The sequence below is a fragment of the Cetorhinus maximus genome, unplaced genomic scaffold, assembly GCF_964194155.1.
Source record: "Cetorhinus maximus unplaced genomic scaffold, sCetMax3.hap1.1 HAP1_SCAFFOLD_853, whole genome shotgun sequence".
Classification (NCBI taxonomy): Eukaryota; Metazoa; Chordata; class Chondrichthyes; order Lamniformes; family Cetorhinidae; genus Cetorhinus; species Cetorhinus maximus.
This window is the reverse complement of record NW_027596795.1, coordinates 54,973-67,445: the sequence shown is the minus strand read 5'-3', so window position 1 is coordinate 67,445 and position 12,473 is coordinate 54,973. Positions and strand designations below refer to the sequence as shown.

General features: G+C 49.5%; 2 pseudogenes; both read right to left on the bottom strand.

Annotated features, from left to right (window-relative positions):
• Positions 1–2,422: 2,422 nt before the first annotated feature.
• On the bottom strand, positions 2,423–2,600 carry LOC144674894 (U2 spliceosomal RNA; annotated as a pseudogene).
• A 9,039-nt stretch (positions 2,601–11,639) lies between these two features.
• LOC144674895 (U2 spliceosomal RNA) lies at positions 11,640–11,818 on the bottom strand (annotated as a pseudogene).
• Positions 11,819–12,473: the final 655 nt, after the last annotated feature.

Genomic DNA, 12,473 nt, shown 5'->3' with positions numbered 1-12,473 from the left:
TCATTCAGGCTGCTGATCACAGAGCTCTCTCTCTGTTCCTTTTGGAAGAAGAAACGTGAGCACGTCTCATCCTGCTCCACGGAGCGGGCTCTGGAATGGAAGATGTTCTTGGAGGCAAAGGGCTAGGCTTGCTGGCTCTTCACCTCTTGGAGTTCTTCCTTGACATCGACCCCCACCGACTGCAGCCGCAGCAGATTCTGCATGTTTTTCTGGAGTCGGGACATTTCCCTCTCTTCCTTTCTAGCTTTCTGGATGCTTTTGAGGATGAAAAACCTCTTGGTGTTTCCCTTGATCGCTTCCCACCAGTGTGTCAGGGACTCAAAGAGGGGTTTCATGGTTCTCCAACCTTCATAAGCCCTCTTGAGCTCCTCAATGTTCTCTGGGGTCAGCAGTTGCACGAATAGCTTCCATGCCCCCCTGCCCACCCTCAGGTCCTTCTCCAAGTGGCAGTCCGCCAGTAGGAGGCAGTGGTCAGAGAAGAACAACGGCTTGACCTCGGTGGATCTGACTGTGAATGCACGGGACACAAACAGGAAGTCTATCCTGGAACGAATGGACCCGTCTGGCCGCGACCAGGTGTATCTACGCTGCGCTCCGTCTGCAGGGTTGCTGAAGACGTCGTGCAGCTTGGCATCCTTAACTGTTTCCATCAGGGATCTGGACGTAGCGTCCAATCTGCTGCCGGCCCTGCCGGATCGTCCAGCCGCATCGATGATGCAGTTGAAGTCACCGCCCAGAATGACCGGCCTGGAGGTCGCCAGCAGCAGTGGGAGCTGCTGAAAAACCTCCAGCCGCTCAGCTCCTTGTGACGGGCCATACACGTTAATTAACCGGAGTGGAGCGTTCTTGTACATTACGTCTGCTACGAGGAGTCGCCCGCCCACCACCTCCTTCACCTCGGAGACGGTGAAGTTGCCTCCCCGCAGCAGAATACCCAGGCCGGAGGAACGAGAGTCATTTCCGCCCGACCAGATCGATGGCCCATGGGACCACCACCGTGACCATTGCCTGTAGGAGCTGAACTGGATAACCTCACTTATCCACGTTAAACTCCATCTGCCAAATTTTGGCCCATTCACCTAACCTGTCCATATCCATTTGTAAATTTCTCATTTCTTCACTGCAACTTACTTTCCCACCTATTTTGGTGTCATCTGCAAATTTAGCTATGGTACCTTCTACTCCTGAATCCAAGTAAATAGTTGGGGCCCAAGGACCGAACCCTGTGGCACCCCACTAGTTACAGCTTGCCATCCACAAAAGACCCATTTATCCTGACTCTCTGCTTTCTGTTGGTTAGCCAAAGCTCTATCCAAGCAAATATATTACCCTTAGCTGCGTGTGATCTTATCTTGTGTATTAATCTTTTGTGCGGCACCTTATCAAATGCCTTCTGGAAGTCCAGACATACTACATCTACAGGATCGCCATTATCCACTTTGCTTGTCACATCTTCAAAGAACTCTAGCAATTTAGTCAAACACGATTTAGTCTTCATAAAGCCATGCTGACTCTGATGGATTGCATTTTGACTTGCATTTTAGGAGGGTAGTGAAGGCATTGGAGAGAGTGCAGAAGAGGTTTACGAGTTTGGTTCCAGGGGCGAGGAAGTTGAGTTATGAAGTAAGATTGGAGAAGTTGGGACTGTATTCCTTGGGGAAAAGAAGTCTGAGAGGAGACTTGATAGAGGTATTGAAAATCATGAGGTATCTGGAGAGAGTAGATAGGGAGAAACTGCTTGCACCGATGAAAGGATCGAGAAGGAGCGGGCACAGGTTTAAAGTAACTAGCAGAAGAAGCAAAAGTGATAGGAGCAGCGAGTGGTCAGGGTCTGGAATGCACCGCCTGATAGCGTGGCGGAGGCAGGTTCAATTGAAGAGGGAATGAGATGATTATTTGAAAAGAAAGCATGTGCTGGGTTACGTGGAGAAGGCAGGAGAATGGCACGAAGTGAAATGTTCATTGGGAGAGCTGGTGCAGTCACGACGGGCGGAATGGGCTCCTTGTGCAGTGTAAGGATTGTGTGAACGTGGATGTAGACGTTTCCGAGTAGCTGTGTAAAGTGTGTGAGCTTTGAGGTGTGAGTTTTGACTGTTGCTGTATCAGCAGCAGCAGCAGCAGCGGGCGGGAGCGGCAGCAGAGAGCTGGTTGAAAATGTTGTGAGGCGAAAGGTGCAGCTGAGAGAGTGTTTGAGAGGTGTATTTGCAAGTGAAAGATGTTTTTGTATGAGTGAGGTAGAGTGTTTGTGAGATGAGAGTGGTGTCTGTGAGCGTTGGGTGAGCGTGCGTGTTTTTTGTGTGTAGATGGTGCGGGTGAGTGAGAAAGAAAGAAAGTTGGGTTTTGAAAGATGTGCATGTTGAAAAGTAAAGAAAGCAGATGTTTGTAAGAAAACTATTTTTAGCATTGAAAATCCCCTGGAAAGGGGTGGTGCACCATTCCCAGAGATACTGCAATACCGGGTCGATGCGTGGAGTGGACGGAGCAAGCCCCTATTCCATCTCCCTGCTGCAAAAATCAATTTAATATATGGTCCCCAGATAAGGGACGTATCAGATATTAAACTGATAAGAACAGATTTTTTTTTTTTTTTGTAAAAATATACTTTATTCATAAAATATCTTCAATCACATTCCAAACCATTTCAAAAACAACATTACAAGGGTACAATCCAGGTTAAACTTTTACAAAATGTATCACCAGGTGCATCAGTACAAACAATATTACAATCATTTACAGCCTTTCATTTTGAGCTGTACAGCCCGAGGGGCTCTAAACAGTTCCCAGTCTCTCGGTGCGCTGTGGCAGAAAGGTCTTAGACAGCGACCCTTCCCCATTGCGCCTTTGCGGCAGCTGCCCCAAGCTTTAGTGCGTCCCTCAGCACGTAGTCCTGGACTTTGGATTGTGCCAGTCCGCAACAATCGGTCGGGGACAACTCTTTGCGCTGGAAGACCAACAAGTTTCGGGCAGACCAAAGCGCGTCTTTCACCGAGTTGATGATCCTCCAGCTGCAGTCGATTTTTGTCTCGGTGTGTGTCCCTGGGAACAGCCCGTAGAGCACAGAGTCCTGTGTCACAGAACTGCTCGGGATGAACTTCGACAGCAACCACTGCATCTCTCTCCAGACTTTCTTTGCAAAGGCACAATCCACAAGGAGGTGAACAACGGTCTCTTCCCCACCACAGCCACCTCGAGGGCAACGTGCAGAGGGGGTGAGCCTCCTGGCGTGTAGGAAGGATCTGACGGGGAGGGCCTTTCTCACCACCAGCCAAGCCACGTCTTGGTGTTTGTTGGAAAGTTCTGGCGATGAGGCATTCTGCCAAATGACTTTGACAGTCTGCTCGGGGAACCATCCCACAGGGTCCACCCTCTCCTTTTCCCTCAGGGCCTCTAGGACGTTACGTGCTGACCACTGCCTGATGGACTTGTGGTCAAAGGTGTTTTTCTGCATAAATTTTTCCACCAGGGACAGGTGTTGCTGTACGTGGCGCAGGTCTGGCCCATTCCTCACTCCTGTGCTGTGGCGATCACGCCAGCCATCTTCCGCTTTATCTGGAGGTCAAAAGTGGATCCTGTTTGCAGGGACATGATGTAAAAAAACTCTGGATGAAGGGGGAAAAAACATGCCCAACATCACCCTCATCCTGATGGCCACCTTTGTGTATGGCAGTATCAAGCTGTGTGTAGACCCAAACACCAAGCGTCACTACGTGCTGAGGTTCTACCTGTCCCTGGTGTTGCGAAGGATGGGTCTGGCCACCCTGCCGCGGAACGCTCCAAGTGCCGTATCACCTGCCCCGTGTGGAAAAACTTATGCAGAGAAACACCTTTGTCCGCAAGTCCATCAGGCAGTGGTTAGCACGTATCACCCTAGAGGCCCTGCGGGAAAAGGAGATGGTGGATTCCGGCGGACGGTTCGCCGAACAGACCGTCAGGGTCATTTGGCAGAATGCCTCATCACCAGAACTCTGAAGAGAGTGGCCGTGGTTCTTGTCGAGGTGCATCCCGAGCAGTTCCGTGACACAGGTATGGACTCTGTGCTCCAGGGGCTGTTCCCAGGGACACACGCCGAGACAAACATCAACTACCGCCGGAGGATCCACTCGGTGAAAGACACTCTTTGGCTGTCCGAAACTTGTTGGTCTTCCATTGCAAAGAGTTGGCACATTCCAAGGTCCAGGACTACGTGCTGAGGGACGCACTAAAGTTTGGGGCAAAGGCGTAATGGAGAAAGGTCGCTGTCTACGGTTGCGCTAGATGTGTCGTGTAACTGGCAGGTAATGGAAAATTTCGAGAAACACTCAGTCACAAGGGAGAACACGTGACAGGCATGAGAGACAATCCATGAGTCTTTGTAGCTGAGTTTCCGTGTGAGCAACTAGCTCACAGCGCAGAGGAGTTCTTCGATCGAGGCCTGCTGTATTTTTGTCTTTGCTTTCAGCTTGAGCAGTCAAAGAACAAAGAAGAAAAAAAAGTACAGCACAGGAACAGGCACTTCGGCCCTCCAAGCCTGCGCCGATCGGTCTGTGGAGCTTGCCAGCTGACCAGGTATGCAGCTAAAGTCCTTCCACATCTACAGGGAAGGCAAAGTCAGCAGCGTTTCTCCCAGAGTGTAGAGAGTCCTTGGAACTCTCTTCCTCGAAAGGTGGTGGAAACAGAGTCTTTGAATATTTTCAAGACAGAGCTGGATAGACTAACAAGGCGGGGTTGGAAGGTTATCGCTGGTAGGCAGGAATGTGGGGTTGAGGTTACAATCGGATCAGCCATGATCTTCTGAGTAGTGGAGCAGGCTCTTGGGGCCCAGTGGCCTACTCCTGCTCCTAAGTTGTATGTTCATACATGTAGGGGCATTACTTTTTACTGATTCCAGTGCTTCTCCTGCACTGAACCTGGAGAGTACTACGTCAGCTGCTGTTGAGTTGTTTCCTGATGCCCTGCTTTCTTTTGTACGAGCTGTCTAGCATCCTCGTTTATGGGCTTCCTTTGCTTGGCATTGGGCCTTCTTTTGGGCTGACTGTTGGTCTATTTCCTTTACGGGATGTCAGCATGACATCACCAGAAGGGAAATGTGTCATGTTATGAAGTCACAGTAAATAAGTCCAATGCATTATATCATTATAATAACACAAGATGATGATCAGCAGTGAGAAGGCAGGTGGCAGCAAGGATAAGTACAGGTACGACACAGCGAACAGCCTTAGATCCTGTTAAAATGTTGAAAATGTTTCTCCCCTTCTCGAAGATTATTTCCTTCAAAATTTTAGAAATCTTTCAGCTTCAACCAGAAGTCACACACAAGCCAAACAACAAAACCACCTGCGTGCACAGCACAGCACACCATCTGCCAGCCTGCAATGATGTCGGCTCTCTTTTAATCACCTTTTCCCCTCCAATCAGTCCTATTCAGCAGGCAAGCAAAGGAGCGCAGAAAATACATCTGCACGGCTGTTTCTAACTTCTAGAAAGGGAACAGCCTTATCCTAGGAAAGTGAAAAATATCTATACTGTCACAAAGTGATGAACTTGAACTGCAAAACACCACGCTTACCTGAGCTTGTGTCACAGTTTTTGCTGTCTATCTCAGCCAGTATTCTCAGTCGTCCATCCTGGCTTCTTGCTCTCTCTGCAGCTTTCAGATGCCTCCCCTTGGCCGGCCTCAGTGCTCAGTGATAGATCAGCGCTCGGTATTATTTCTGTCCTCAGTGGTAACTGCTAGGGGAGAAAGGCTTGACTTTTTCAATCACCTTTTACCTCAGTAAAATCCAAGTAGAACCTAAAGTGGCAATGCTTCTCCCTCTCAGCACCCAACATGTCTTGCCTTTTCTTCAGGTTGGATTTGAGGAAGCACTACAGTTGCTGCCTGGCTGCCATTTCAAGTACAGAGACAAGGGGCAGCCCCATGACCCCTCCCCCGACTCCTGCACAATATGCAAATGTAGCACATTGTCTGAGTGCAATTTGGGAGCTGAAGACGGTTTCACAGTGGGATACAAGATATGAGGAGAGGTTTCCTCACAGACACACCGCCACATAAGCCCCTTTAAATTTGCGCGGCTGTGCAAAAAGTTTAATGGGCCCGCACACTTAAACAAATCGGTCACGCACTGTAATGACTCGCCTCATTCAGTTCAACAGAAATTAGGATCATGTTTTTAACCTGTGCCCTAGTTTTAAAATATTTTGTGTTCCATATTTACTTTCTCAATTTGTTATTAATTTACTTTACATTGCTTTATATTCTATTTTGTCTTGGACATGCATCACGGTTCGTTCAATCTCACTGGTTAAGAAAATTAAAATATTTAGTTTGATCAGGGTCTTACACTTGTCAAGAGGAGCCCTTTCAAATACTGGCCTGCTTTTGGAGGCCTGAAGTCACTGGAGCTGCACAAGTCAAGACGACTGAAGGCCTGATTCGCTGTGTAATATACGATGCAGCATCTTGTTGCACTAGCAGGCAGGAAGGAGTTTTCAGCAATGCAGTTTAAAGGCTTGATACACTAAGTACACGTTCATTTCAGGTTTGTCATTTCAGGACGCTGCGTGTTTTTTTGCTCTGTTTTCTGACTCTGAAATTCTAATTCAGACTGTGGAGAAGAGCTGTTGTTGCTGCTGTTGGTTTTCTTTGTAACTGTTGTCGTTTTTTTGTGGAAAAATATACCTTATCCATAAAATATCTGAAAGAACATTACAAAACATTTCAAAATGGCCATCGCAAAAAGTGCAATCATATTCCAGTTTTTCAAATAGATCATGTCGCACCCTGCGACGCTTCAATACGATCAATGAACATTACAGACATTTCAACATGCTGATTACAGGCAGTCAGACAGTGCAATAGTATTCAAGTTATCTACATAGATCATGTTGCACTCTGAGGTGCTTCAATACAATTGTGATAAATGTAATATTCACTGCATACATTCAATGTGAGTCTTTCAGGCCGAGGGGTCTATACCTTTCCCAGTCCCTCGGTGCACTATGGCTGAAAGGTCTTAGACAGCGACCGTTCCCCGCTGCGCATTTGTGGCGGCTGCCCCAAGCTTTAGTGCGTCCCTCAGCACGTAGTCCTCGGCCTTGGAATGTGCCAGCCAGTCTGCAACACTCTGCTGGGGACAACTCATTGCGCTGGAAGACCAACAAGTTTCGGGCAGACCAAAGAGCGTCTTTCACCGAGTAGATGATCCTCCACCTGCTTGTCTCGATGTGCGTCCCTGTCCCTGGGATCAACACGTAGAGCACAGAGACCTGTGTCACAGAACTGCTTGGGATGAACCGCGACAAAAACCACGGCAACTCTCTGCAGACCTTCTTTGCAAACGCACATTCCACAAAGAGGTGAACAACGGTCTCGTCCCCACGACAGCCACCTCGAGGTCAACATGCAGAGAGGCTGAGACTTCAGGAAGGATCTGACGGGGAGGGCATTTCTCACCACCAGCCAAGCTACGTCTTGGTGCTTGTTGGAAAGTTCTGGAGACGAGGCATTCTGCCAAACGACTTTGACAGTCTGCTCGGGGAAACATCGCACAGGATCCACCATCTCCTTTCCCCGCAGGGCCTATAGGACGTTACGTGCCGACCACTGCCTGATGGACTTGGGGTCAAAGGTGTTTTTCTGCATAAAGTTTTCCACCAGGGACAGGTGGTACGGCACGGTCCAACTACTTGGAGCGTTCCGCGGCAGCGTGGCCACACCCATCCTTCGCTAAACCGGGGACAGGTAGAACCTCAGCACGTAGTGACACCTGGTGTTTGCGTACCGAGGGTCTACGCACAGCTTGATACAGCCGCACACAAAGGTGGCCATCAGTATGAGGGCGATGTTGGGCACGTTTATTCCCCCTTTATCTAGAGGCTTATACAGCGCGTCCCTGCGGACACGATCCATTTTCGACCTCCAGATAAAGCGGAAGATGGCTCGGGTGATCGCCATCGCGCAGCAGTCTGGAATGGGCCAGACCTGCGCCATGTACAGCAACAGCGAGAGTGCCTCACACCTGATGACCAGGTTCTTACCCGCAACGGAGAGGAAGCGTCGCTCCCAGGTTCCCAGTTTCCTTTTCACCATAGACACTGGATCCTTCCAGTTTCTAACGCATACCCCGGTCCCTCTGAACCATATCCCCAGCACCTTCAGGCCGTCAGCACTGACGGTGAAGGGGACAAAGGATCGGTCAGCCCAGTTCCCAAAGAACATGGCCTCGCTCTTCCCACGATTTACCTTGGCTCCCGAGTCCAGTTCGAACTGGTCGCAGATGTGGATCAGTCTGCACACCGACAGCGGATCAGAACAGAAGACGGCGACATCGTCCATGTACAGGGAGGCTTTGATCTGAGTGCCTCCACTGCCTGGGATCGTAACTCCTCTAATGCCCGGATCCTTCCTGATGGACTCAGCAAAGAACAGGCGAGAGAGGACAGCCCTGCCTGACTCCAGATTTAATTGGAAAGCTATCTGATTCCCACCCATTGATTGAGACTGCGCTACTGATGTTAGTGTAGAGTAGGATCCAACTGGATCCAATTGCGAATTCCCTCCCCAAACCCCATTTTGAGAGCACATCCACCATGTAGGTGTGCGATATTCTGTCAAAGGCTTTCTCCTAATCCAGGCTGATGAGGCAGGTGTCCACACCCCTGTCCTGCACATAGGCAATCATATCCCTGAGCAGCGCGAGGCTGTCAGAGATCTTCCTGCCCGGCACAGAGCAGGTCTGGTCAGGGTGAATCACCAATTCCAGAGCGGATTTGACCCGATTGGCGATGACCTTGGACAGAATCTTATAGTCCACATTCAACAGTGAAATGGGTCGCCAATTTCTAATTTCCTCCCTTTCTTCCTTGTGCTTGTAGATGAGGGTGATGATGCCTTTCCTCATGGATCCTGACATACTGCCGGCCAGGAGCATACTCTCGTACACTCCTAGCAGGTCTGGGCCGATCAAGTCCCACAGAGCCGAATACAACTCCACCGGCAAGCCGTCGCTTCTGGGGAGATTTACTCTTCTCGAAGGACTCAAGGGCCTAAGTCAGTTCGTCAGGAGTTCGCGGTTTGTCCAGCCTCTCCCGTGTACTGTCGCCTGAGACCTCCGTGATAGAGGACAAGGAGGACTGGGAGGCCGTGCTGTCCGTCGGCTTCACGTCATAAAATCCGGCATAAAAGGATTTGCTGATCCTCAAAATGTCGGACTGCGCTGACTTTACTGATCCGTCTTCTTCATTCAGGCTGCTGATCACAGAGCTCTCTCTCTGTTCCTTTTGGAAGAAGAAACGTGAGCACGTCTCATCCTGCTCCACGGAGCGGGCTCTGGAATGGAAGATGTTCTTGGAGGCAAAGGGCTAGGCTTGCTGGCTCTTCACCTCTTGGAGTTCTTCCTTGACATCGACCCCCACCGACTGCAGCCGCAGCAGATTCTGCATGTTTTTCTGGAGTCGGGACATTTCCCTCTCTTCCTTTCTAGCTTTCTGGATGCTTTTGAGGATGAAAAACCTCTTGGTGTTTCCCTTGATCGCTTCCCACCAGTGTGTCAGGGACTCAAAGAGGGGTTTCATGGTTCTCCAACCTTCATAAGCCCTCTTGAGCTCCTCAATGTTCTCTGGGGTCAGCAGTTGCACGAATAGCTTCCATGCCCCCCTGCCCACCCTCAGGTCCTTCTCCAAGTGGCAGTCCGCCAGTAGGAGGCAGTGGTCAGAGAAGAACAACGGCTTGACCTCGGTGGATCTGACTGTGAATGCACGGGACACAAACAGGAAGTCTATCCTGGAACGAATGGACCCGTCTGGCCGCGACCAGGTGTATCTACGCTGCGCTCCGTCTGCAGGGTTGCTGAAGACGTCGTGCAGCTTGGCATCCTTAACTGTTTCCATCAGGGATCTGGACGTAGCGTCCAATCTGCTGCCGGCCCTGCCGGATCGTCCAGCCGCATCGATGATGCAGTTGAAGTCACCGCCCAGAATGACCGGCCTGGAGGTCGCCAGCAGCAGTGGGAGCTGCTGAAAAACCTCCAGCCGCTCAGCTCCTTGTGACGGGCCATACACGTTAATTAACCGGAGTGGAGCGTTCTTGTACATTACGTCTGCTACGAGGAGTCGCCCGCCCACCACCTCCTTCACCTCGGAGACGGTGAAGTTGCCTCCCCGCAGCAGAATACCCAGGCCGGAGGAACGAGAGTCATTTCCGCCCGACCAGATCGATGGCCCATGGGACCACCACCGTGACCATTGCCTGTAGGAGCTGAACTGGATAACCTCACTTATCCACGTTAAACTCCATCTGCCAAATTTTGGCCCATTCACCTAACCTGTCCATATCCATTTGTAAATTTCTCATTTCTTCACTGCAACTTACTTTCCCACCTATTTTGGTGTCATCTGCAAATTTAGCTATGGTACCTTCTACTCCTGAATCCAAGTAAATAGTTGGGGCCCAAGGACCGAACCCTGTGGCACCCCACTAGTTACAGCTTGCCATCCACAAAAGACCCATTTATCCTGACTCTCTGCTTTCTGTTGGTTAGCCAAAGCTCTATCCAAGCAAATATATTACCCTTAGCTGCGTGTGATCTTATCTTGTGTATTAATCTTTTGTGCGGCACCTTATCAAATGCCTTCTGGAAGTCCAGACATACTACATCTACAGGATCGCCATTATCCACTTTGCTTGTCACATCTTCAAAGAACTCTAGCAATTTAGTCAAACACGATTTAGTCTTCATAAAGCCATGCTGACTCTGATGGATTGCATTTTGACTTGCATTTTAGGAGGGTAGTGAAGGCATTGGAGAGAGTGCAGAAGAGGTTTACGAGTTTGGTTCCAGGGGCGAGGAAGTTGAGTTATGAAGTAAGATTGGAGAAGTTGGGACTGTATTCCTTGGGGAAAAGAAGTCTGAGAGGAGACTTGATAGAGGTATTGAAAATCATGAGGTATCTGGAGAGAGTAGATAGGGAGAAACTGCTTGCACCGATGAAAGGATCGAGAAGGAGCGGGCACAGGTTTAAAGTAACTAGCAGAAGAAGCAAAAGTGATAGGAGCAGCGAGTGGTCAGGGTCTGGAATGCACCGCCTGATAGCGTGGCGGAGGCAGGTTCAATTGAAGAGGGAATGAGATGATTATTTGAAAAGAAAGCATGTGCTGGGTTACGTGGAGAAGGCAGGAGAATGGCACGAAGTGAAATGTTCATTGGGAGAGCTGGTGCAGTCACGACGGGCGGAATGGGCTCCTTGTGCAGTGTAAGGATTGTGTGAACGTGGATGTAGACGTTTCCGAGTAGCTGTGTAAAGTGTGTGAGCTTTGAGGTGTGAGTTTTGACTGTTGCTATATCAGCAGCAGCAGCAGCAGCGGGCGGGAGCGGCAGCAGAGAGCTGGTTGAAAATGTTGTGAGGCGAAAGGTGCAGCTGAGAGAGTGTTTGAGAGGTGTATTTGCAAGTGAAAGATGTTTTTGTATGAGTGAGGTAGAGTGTTTGTGAGATGAGAGTGGTGTCTGTGAGCGTTGGGTGAGCGTGCGTGTTTTTTGTGTGTAGATGGTGCGGGTGAGTGAGAAAGAAAGAAAGTTGGGTTTTGAAAGATGTGCATGTTGAAAAGTAAAGAAAGCAGATGTTTGTAAGAAAACTATTTTTAGCATTGAAAATCCCCTGGAAAGGGGTGGTGCACCATTCCCAGAGATACTGCAATACCGGGTCGATGCGTGGAGTGGACGGAGCAAGCCCCTATTCCATCTCCCTGCTGCAAAAATCAATTTAATATATGGTCCCCAGATAAGGGACGTATCAGATATTAAACTGATAAGAACAGATTTTTTTTTTTTTTTTGTAAAAATATACTTTATTCATAAAATATCTTCAATCACATTCCAAACCATTTCAAAAACAACATTACAAGGGTACAATCCAGGTTAAACTTTTACAAAATGTATCACCAGGTGCATCAGTACAAACAATATTACAATCATTTACAGCCTTTCATTTTGAGCTGTACAGCCCGAGGGGCTCTAAACAGTTCCCAGTCTCTCGGTGCGCTGTGGCAGAAAGGTCTTAGACAGCGACCCTTCCCCATTGCGCCTTTGCGGCAGCTGCCCCAAGCTTTAGTGCGTCCCTCAGCACGTAGTCCTGGACTTTGGATTGTGCCAGTCCGCAACAATCGGTCGGGGACAACTCTTTGCGCTGGAAGACCAACAAGTTTCGGGCAGACCAAAGCGCCTCTTTCACCGAGTTGATGATCCTCCAGCTGCAGTCGATTTTTGTCTCGGTGTGTGTCCCTGGGAACAGCCCGTAGAGCACAGAGTCCTGTGTCACAGAACTGCTCGGGATGAACTTCGACAGCAACCACTGCATCTCTCTCCAGACTTTCTTTGCAAAGGCACAATCCACAAGGAGGTGAACAACGGTCTCTTCCCCACCACAGCCACCTCGAGGGCAACGTGCAGAGGGGGTGAGCCTCCTGGCGTGTAGGAAGGATCTGACGGGGAGGGCCTTTC